This window comes from Chenopodium album, chromosome 3 (genome assembly GCF_948465745.1).
Source record: "Chenopodium album chromosome 3, dcCheAlbu1.1, whole genome shotgun sequence".
Lineage (NCBI taxonomy): Eukaryota > Viridiplantae > Streptophyta > Magnoliopsida > Caryophyllales > Amaranthaceae > Chenopodium > Chenopodium album.
Window position 1 is genome coordinate 23,311,051 of NC_137836.1, and position 10,293 is coordinate 23,321,343.

Sequence of the window (10,293 nt, forward strand, 5' to 3'; positions counted from 1 at the left end):
ATACAACATTTAGGCTAATCCCTTTAAAGCAAAATACTGGAAACAATCCTAGGTCGATGTTCCATAACGGCGCAAATATTTGGACTGTGACGCTACATGCTAGTGACCGGCGCTAGGAGACGATCTTGTCTTCTGGTGTTGGCCCTTGGCGTCTGGCGACGGTATTGTCGCCTGACAACAGCCTATATTTTTGCTTGAGTCTTCACGACGAATCGGTCTAATCAATTTGCTAATACAGTTTAATCGATTTATTAATGGCAGTAATCATGTTCATTGCTTAATTGAGTGTAGGTACATAGTCCCATGGTCTCACACAAGAGTCAGAGTATGTCACTCACATTCACCACTAAAGCACACACATAATATGTTACCATGACCATGTCTTAAGTTCATGCATGAGTCATCTTTTCCGTCATTTGAGTCGGGGTCCACTTTATTCCTAAATTCTTCTATATATTCCCATATACATCATTTTTCTATTTTATATATACTTTGTCCATACCTATCAACTCCCCTTTCTTTCATGATCTCGTCCCATCCATCGCATGTTGAATAGAGCTTGAATCGAAAAATGAAAAACTTACCCCTAATTTCCCTTTCCACAACACATGGTGAAGGAGGGAAGGGCGATTAATTAAGGAAAACACCTTTGTTCAAGTGCTACATTTTTGACAAACCAATTAGTCGGAAAAGAAAGGCTAAGAAAATAATGGCATCTCAAGATGAATTTAATGAACTCAAGAACGATGTGGCCAACCTAACTGAATTAATGAAGAGTACAGCTCTTGAAGTCAATGACCCTGCAAGGAACCAACAAATGGAGCTCATGCAAGAAAGCTTGAGAAAAAAATCCAGTGACTATAGATTTCAGGGCATTAGCTCACAAGGGGTCTTAGTGGACAAGGAACTTCTTTCGTAGAAGATCAATGCCAACAGAAGTTCAATGCCAGTGACATCCCTAAATTCAAGGCAACAGATAATCCTTACTTCCACTTAAGAGCATTCGAGACAATAATGAATATTAAGGGGATAGATAAGAAAATTTTCTATACACTGTTTCCTTTATCACTTGAAACTGTTTGCCAACAATGGTTCTTTTTCCTTGACAAATAGAAAACCTCTACTTTGGATGCCATTATAAATGCTTTTATTGATAGGTAAAAGTGCAATATTCAAGTTGAAACTGATCATAGGGAACTTGAGATACTTAAAAAAAAAAAAGAGAATGTGTAGACACCTACTTTTGGCCTCTTGTCCCGAAAGGAAGTGCGATGATGTTACAAAAATCCGTTCTTCATGTTAGAAAAAAATTGAAGTGTGTATGGACTACGAAAAGAATTATGAAGTAAGTTAAAACCCATATTTGAGACCAAGTTATCTTAAATCCTTGTCCAATTACTAATTCGGCCAATTACTAGTTATGATAAAAAAAAAACTAAACCGGGCCCTAAAACCGACACCCTTGCACTCCAATGGCCATAACCTTTGATCCATAACATATGTTAACCTAATTTGAATGGTATTAGAAAGTAGACATTAAGAGTTTTCCAATGATATCTCACACGCCTTAATCTGACTCCGCAATAAAAAGTTATGGATGTTTTAAAAACGTGTTTTCATATAAGGCAAACCGTAGACCAAAGCAACTCAATCCGTGCACGCGCGACTCATTGAGATACGTGCGGCACCCAGCGCGACTCTGAGAGTTGTGCGCGACACCTGACTGCGCGGCTCTAAAACCCTAAACCTTGATCCCTACGCCTATAAATAGGGGTCTTCGTTCAGCATTGCGGGGATCGAAAAATTCAGAATTAAAACCCTAGTATTCTCAACTTCTCTTACTATCATACTACTTTTTCTTCTCTCTTCCCACATACTTTCCAATCCTTATTGAATCCATTGAAGCTCTTGAAGGTAAAAATAAGAAATAAAGTCCATACACACATTAAACGGAGATTTAACATAAAAGAAGGACGGTTAGTTTCCTGAGCACTTAGATAAATCACTTTTCCTTTATTGTTTAAATAACTTTAATTGAATAAATAGTGTTGTTTAATCACTTTAAACAAACTTTTAATTAATTAATTCACATATTATTCATTCGTTAATCAAAACAAGAATTTGAAAAATAAATTATTGTTTTACCACTTAAGACAAGGCGAATATTATTTATTTATTGTCCATTCACGAATATTGATTAAATAAGAATAACGACTTTTGCAATGTAATTCCTACGTGATTAATGCTTGTAAATAAAATCAACTAACTTAGTCTTTAGGTATCACGTTGCATATATTGTTTGGTAATGAAATTGTGAAAAAGGAAGAGCTAGTAGAGGCCGTACTAGGGCTAGAATAGCAATTCCTCCCTAAAAGGAACGTTATTTTAGTACCCTCGCTCCCGAACTCATTTCTGGTTTCTGTAGACCAATTTGGGCATGGGTAAACTTTTGATTCGTGCTAAATATTCCATGAATTCCACATGGAAGAAAGGCATGAACGAGGTTTATGAGTTTTCCTAAAACTCATTGGCGGCTCCTACTTGTTTCTTACAAAAAAGCGTGATGAGAGTATCATTTCTAATTCAAGGTCTCCCAAACAGTCAGGAATTCAAATCCTACTACACCCTAACAAGAATAAATTACTAGGCTTTTAAATGGCCATGGGCATCTAAGGAAGGACCCCCTACGATGGGATCACCCTCCTTACAGTGGCGACTCTGCTGGGGGATTAAAGGTTACAGGATTAGTTCGTAGTTATGGTTTAAGGCTTCCAACACTAGGTTGCCTATGGATTGTAACGAGAACTAACTTGGATAATCTCTGGTTAGAGAGAGAGACTCGAACGCATAATATCTTCCTTTTTCACAAAAGTAAATATCAAACAAGCAACATTGCATCATGCATAATCATAGCACAGTTTAACCATTGGGGATTGGCTCATTGACTAGGGGTTGCCAACACTAGGCTTCTATCCCAAAATCAATAACAATTATCCCACTCATATCGCCAAGAAAATGTTGGGAGGGCTATGTTTTGGGTCAACACGTTGAGTGATTGATTCGTGCATTGTCCCTTAAGATATTGTACCTTTGGATACCAAAACCTTGACCTTAGAATGACATTTTATGCTTTGAGGGTTCCTTTTATGTGCTTATGTGACTACATGAATATGTGCTTCGTGTCTAATCTAACTAATTCCAACTTTTTACCTAGAGATATAATGAAAAAAAAATCGCAAAAATTATGGTTCGACAAAAAAAAAAAAAAATATTGTCGAACCTACCAGGTGGCACGCGCAACTGTCAAAGTTGCGCGCGCCCCCCTAGCGCAAGTTTAGAAGTTGCGCGCGGCACCTCCGGGCAACACTGTGTCTTGCGCGCGCCCACTGTTCAACGTTGACTTGGACTCGTTACGAGCAATATCATACGGAGAAAACGATAATTGAGCTTGACGGTAAATTGCGCGCGATACTATTTTTGATTACGATGATTCGTTTACATACTTGATAATCGAGCTAATGACATTACTTCTTATGAGGTTCGTCATTAGAAGTTCGCATCTCTTAATAAGACGTGATCAATATGTTTATTTTAAACGTGCCTATTTTCGTGTTCATCATTTTTTTAGTTGTAAATGGTCAACCTTGATTCAAGAGTATAATTTATTTACCTCTTATATGGTTTAAAAAGAAAATCCCGAGAACTTTACTTGGGATGATTGCCTCACACAAAAAAAAGAGAGAAAAATTGAACAAAAAAAAAAAGGAAATGTCATTCTTAAAAAAAAAAAAAAAAAAAAGAGAGTATAATATAAAAAAATAATATATATTATTCTTTAAAAAAAAAAAAAGAGAAGATAATGAATGATAAAACCGAGAAAATGATTTCATTATTTCTTGGATTTTACATTCGGAGGCCATCATTCTTTTTAAACAAATAGTAATATATTGTCCTTTAAAGATAAGAAATATGAGAATCATAAATAAAAAAAACGATATTGATCTCTATTTTAATCTAAATGATCAACAAATACTATATAGTATATTGATCATTTTAAGGAGTAGTTCGGGTGGATTAATATTACTAAAAATTTGATGCGCATTTTCAGTCCAACTTTCTTTTCTTTCTCTTCTACCTTTTTCGAAAACAATTCATTTAAAGTAAAATCCTTAGATGATTACCTTGTTGAAGTCAACACAAATCATGACATTCCATTAATGGTTGTTCGTGAATATTTTGATATTCTTCATCAACAAACTTGCTTAAAGTGAATTCGTATTACAAGGATAAAAAAAAATTAAAAAAAAAATTAAAAAAAAAAACAATCATTTTCTCGTGAAACAATCATTTTGACTTTGGTTCATTGTTTGAATGCTTGGCAGAAAAGGTTTAAGTGAACACGCTCAATTTCTCGTGACACACATTACTAGGTCATATTCCACATTCGCATACTCATCCAATCATGGGTGACAAAGCGACATTAGAGAAACTTATATAGGAGCTCCAAAACCTAAAGGCCCTACGAGAAGAAGAAGCCCAAAAGAAGGCTCATAAAAAAACAGAAAAGGCTAAAATAAAAGCAGAAAAAGAAAAAGAAAACATTCTGCAAGAAAAAGCAAGAGCTGAAATGTAGAGGCCTTGGAGAAACTTGTCCTTCGAGCTAACTCAGGGAATAAATACTTCAATTATGAGCTTGCACCACAACCTAGTGGCAAGACTCTCCCTGAAAAATTCTTGACTATGGATTTGCCAACCTTTAAGGTTAAAGACAATCATAAAACTCACTTAATGATCTTTATTGGAATTATGGCATTGAAAGGGGTTGAGCCAAGCCTATATGCATGTACTTTTACTCTTTCATTGGACCCAACTGCTAGATCATGTTTTATAACCTCGATGCAAAACAAACTTCCACTTGGAGTGACATTGTAAAAGCGTTTTTAACCCAATATGGAGATTACATCGAGCTCACAACTACCTTGCGCGATCTCGAATTGCTTAATCAAGGGGAAGAAAAGGGCTTCATTGACTTCTTTTCCAAGTGGCGATCAAAGGTGGCTCTTATTCCACAAAGACCTCCGGATCATGAACTCGTCCCAAAGTTCATAAACAATATGTCTTCACCATACAAGTGCCATTTACAATACCTTGGTTTAGACACATTTCAAAAGGTCTATACTGTGGGAACAATAATTGAAAGGGACTTGATAAATGAAACCATGAATCATATAGATGGACTAGATTTTTAGAGAAGATTTCACCTACGTCGGAAACGGACAAAGCTCGAAGACGCAAAACATTGGGGGCTTCAATATTCGATAACATAAAATGGGGGCTCAAAAGCCCGAAGTATAGTCAAACTACTCTAGTTCGATGATGTCTTCAAGAGTTCCCTAAACTAACTAGTTTTGTGCAAATCTTGAGATCACAGTTTTATAAGTGAATAATAATAACCGTTGGTTTTTTTTATCATTGATAAAACCAATTTTGAAACTTACGCTTGAAAAAATAAACATGAGTCGCAAGAACAAATTCATGCTATTATTAAAGTTTAAAATTTTCATTTTTAATTTTAATGCATAATTGTTGTTCTAAACACTTCAATTTACATTAAAATTAAAAAGTATTGTCTATGTGAGAAAAACAAAAGAGAAATAAAGTTCAAGCACAAAGTCAAAATTAGAACAAAAAAAACACATATATGCTTGATATGCTCATACAGGATCAATACTTTATCACTTCACATGAAATTTGTTGCAATATATTGCTTAAACATGTCACAATGACCAACAAACAAATTCATGAAAACAAGTCAAATAAAAAACCCCCAAATTCAAAATTTGGGGTTTAACGGTTTGAAAATCGCCCAAATTCAGCCAAGAATCACTAGTGGAAAAAAGCTTATGTGTAACGGGCAAAAACAGCCCATCCGTAACGGGCAACGACCATTACGTATGCGGCCGTTACGGATAGCAAGAGTTATTTGTAACGGGCACTTGCCTGTTACAAATAAGTAGTTATTCGTAACGGGCAAACAAGTGCCCGTTACGAATAATGGGGTTTTTTGTAACGGACATTTGAAATGCCTGTTATGAATAACGGGGTTATTTGTAACAGGCACCCAAATATCCGTTACGAATAACGGGGTTATTTGTAACGGGCACCCAAATGTCCGTTACGATTAACAGTTATTTGTAACGGAACATGTTTTTCCCGTTACGAATACCTACTTATTTGTAACGGGCCTATTTAAAATCTGCCCGTTACAAATAGTGTATGATCTAATTAAAAAAAAAATCCAGCAAATGTTGGATTGCTTTGCACTGTTTTATCTTTTAATGAGAGATATTTATATTTTATACAAATATAGTATATAATTAATATACAATCAACTTTTTTTTTTTGAAGACAAATATACAATCACCTAATAACTAAAACTTAAAAGAACCACTAAAGAAAATCTCAATTGTATAAGAGTTAAATGATGATCCTCTAAATCTAATCTTCTTCTTCAGCCTCATTCATCATCAATATTGAAGTACCTTTACTCGTACACATTACGGTCCTTGTTAGAAGCAATGACACGAAGCCAATCCCTAACATTGTGCTTCTTAAAGTATTTCTTTGTCAAAAATACTTCAAGTACCTTAAATTTAAAAAAGAAAATTTTGTTTAACCAGGAATCACCGAATAATCGACGTCGTCCCCCAAAAAGAAAATTCATACAATTCACTAATCCATAAGAGAATAATCACACAATTATAATTCATTTTCAATCTTTTAAAATTTCAATACTCAAACACAAGCAGTACACCGTAATAAACTGAATTTAGCTCATTATTATCAGCTCCATTTTTATGAATAAAATGCTAAATTCCTCAATTCCTGCTTCAAATATAATCCTATATAAGTCCCACTCCGAAGATTCTCTAAGATTCAACCATTACACATAACAATTTCTACTCCTACGAACACCCAATACACACAACAATAAACAATGAGTAGCCAATTCAAATACCCAACTTTTAAAGGCAAAAAACACAAATTTGAAGAAAACCCAGAACAAAAAAATGCCTTTTATAACTCAAAAATCAATTAAAGGTGCAAACCAATATGAAGAACATAAACAATTACCAGAAAGAGCAAGGCTAAGGATGGTATCAATATCAAGGTCAGCAGCCTCTTTAGGGTTGAATAAAACAGAGGGTCGAGTAATAACAAGAAAAAGAACAAATTAACGCATCGGGAGGAGGATGGTTCTACTATTTGTTCAGTCTTCCACATTATTCATCAAAATATTTCAAGACACGCCATGAAAACACAGCGACAAATTGAGATATAATAAAATATGTAGCTGACATACACCCCAAAACAAATAACAATCAATCATGAGTAAACAAATAAACCTCAAAGAATTAATTCCTTTTACACAGATTAAATTAACAATACTAGCTAAAACCCCAGAAAAACATTCAATCCCTTCCACCCAAAACATCAAAATTAGCTTCAACTTAGCAAATCTAGGTAAATCAAACTCCAACAACCCAAAGGCGTAGAAAAAGAGGAAAGTACAAAAGTTTGAAAAATACCATCATATTTGATTCCAACAAGCACCTGAGATTCCTCCCCAGCTGGCACAACATCAAAACAAACAAACCCGTTTCAGATTAGGTCAACAATCCCAAAAAAAAACACAATGCAGACATTACGAAGCTGAAATTAAAACAATTAAGACCAGACATTACTAAGCGTACTTTCTGACTCAACCAACTCATAAAAACTTTGAATAACATTAAAAACAAGCTTTGCTGGATCTGGTGACAATTGAAGAGAATCAGAAATCTCATCACGCATATTATATATTTCCTTGCAGTGTAGTTTAATCAGGTAAGATATGAGGCCATTTGTGTCCATATTCATGCACAACGATTGAACCTCATAGCACGCCACTAGCTTAGGTTCTCTGGTCTTCGCAAGTCAAGAACTTGTAAGCTCTATGCAGGTGTTGAAAGAACACCAGTAAGCATTTAAAACTATACAACATTCGCTAAAAAAGAAAGATATTAATGTGCTAGTGGGAAGGCCATTGGAAGTGATGATAAAGTAACAATAAGTGCATAATGTTCTACTAAAGTTACACACACACACAATCCAGCAAAGCCATATTAAATCAATAAGATTATCAACAAATGAGACACACACAGTCACACACACACACCATGCTCAATGTTTTAACAATAGAGCAGTTTAGATCAAGAACAAGGTTTTTACTCAAACCACACAATTTGAAATCCATAAGTCATCAATACCTCATAATCTGATGTGTGTAAGCACTATACAATCGGAACAAATAAACTAATGAAACTTTTTGACATGAACATGATCCGATGTATAAACAAATCAGGCAAGTTAGGCACTGAAACACATACAGAGAGTGTGCTGCACAAACCCCAGGACACAGGTTGATTTGAGTAGATCAACATGTAAAATGTAATTTTAAATGGGGTCATAAAAAATGCCATATTGATAGGTTTAAACTTCAAGTTTAATCAACAAAATAGCGAACAAACTTCAAGTTTAATCAACAAAATAGCGAACAAACTTCAAGTTCAAGTTTAATTTTAAATGGGGTCATGAATGCAACAAATGACAAGGCATCACAAGGCACTGGGCACCCCCTTGCTCCAGAAACACCCTTTTGCGCTTCAATTTCTCTTTAATCAGAGTATGATCAAAATTAGAGGGCCACACTTTAAACAAGGTCCTATATGCAGTAAGATCAACATTGCCTTATATTGTACAACTAACACTTTCATAATCAAGTACATACAATTCTTGTAATTGTAATCAGAATCAAGCATTAAAACCACAATAAAGTCATGTATACTGAGATATCATTCCCTCTCTATAGGTGAAATATCAGTTGAAAGGTTAAAATAACGGAAAGAGATAAATGCACTTTCAATAAAAGATATGAAGTATGATTCCTTTCATCTTTGTATCTTAACTCCTTTCATCTATATCTTAACTCCTTTTACACATGATTTTCAGGTTAAGAAAAATGATTCCTTAACTCCTTTTTACATAGTATCCAACTGATAGTGGAAAAAAAAATTTCATGCACATAGTCTAAAGAAACAAGCAGCATTGAGTTTCCATTAAACAAAGAAGGGAAAAAAATATTAGGTGGTTCTCTTTATTTTATCACTTTTTAAAAACAAGATTAAATTAAGAGGAAGACTCTAAGCAACTTTAACTCCAAAATTCTTATAAACATACTTCAAATACAACTAAAATGAAGCGGGTACATATTAAGATGGAACAGTACTGACCTTGAAACCTCCCCTCACATCCCATTAAATTAAATAAAATTAACTATTGCCCAATTATGTATCATCAATCTTCCATTAACATCTCAGTGTATATAGGAGAAAAATCAGATAATAAATTCAAAATAACAAATACAAATAAAATTTTATCTTTTAGATCGAAATCAATTCGGACATATCTCTTCAAAATCGTGCACCTAAACCCTAAAAAACAACACAAAAACAAAAAAAAAAATTAAAGAAAACACACAAACCTGCAGAATACAAGCAGTAGGAGTGAGATGAAATTTTAGAAGCTTCCGAATACAAGTAGAAAGCTCATATTCAACTTCCCTTCTCACCTAATCAACTCCAAACAATAAAAAAAATAATAAATAAAAAAAATCTCAAAAACACAAAAAATTAAAATAAAAAATCTAATCTAATCAAAAATCCAAAAAAAGGGGGAAATTACCAAGAAAACTTCGTTGAGGAAAACACCAGATCCGCCGCTGCATCATCTTCTTCCCAGAATAGTACACCTGAGTGCAGCGATTCGGCTACAAAAACTTAGAGCGGCGATTCAGCCCGCCACTGCCGCCGTTGCTAGGACCGACCGATGCGCCGTGAACATGACTAGAGGAAGAAGGGAAAGAAGATAAGGAAGGAGGAGAGAGAGAGATATTGAGAAAGAAGATAAGAGAAAGGATGAAAGAGAGAGGAGAGCGTTGAGGTACAAAAGCAGCTGAGAAAGAGATTTAGGAGAATAAAACCCTAGCACTTGACTGGCAAACGGTGTAACCACGTAACAGAATTAATATTTGTCCGTTACAAATATTAATTATTCGTAACGTGCATTTATATGCCCGTTACGATTATTAACTATTCGTATCGAACAATTATTTGCCCGTTACAAATGACTTTTTCCGTAACGTTTATATATTTTGCCTGTTACAATTACATTTTTGTAACGAAATTTATCAAG

At 34.6% G+C, this 10,293-nt stretch overlaps 1 long non-coding RNA gene across 1 annotated transcript; it reads right to left on the reverse strand.

The window, feature by feature from the left end:
• Nucleotides 1–6,306: 6,306 nt before the first annotated feature.
• LOC145612640 (uncharacterized) lies at nt 6,307–10,033 on the reverse strand. Its single transcript, XR_014106671.1, has 4 exons — nt 9,784–10,033; nt 9,584–9,670; nt 7,590–7,631; nt 6,307–6,646 (listed from the first exon to the last, which is right to left on the reverse strand). It is a non-coding gene; the product is annotated as an uncharacterized LOC145612640 (long non-coding RNA).
• Nucleotides 10,034–10,293: the final 260 nt, after the last annotated feature.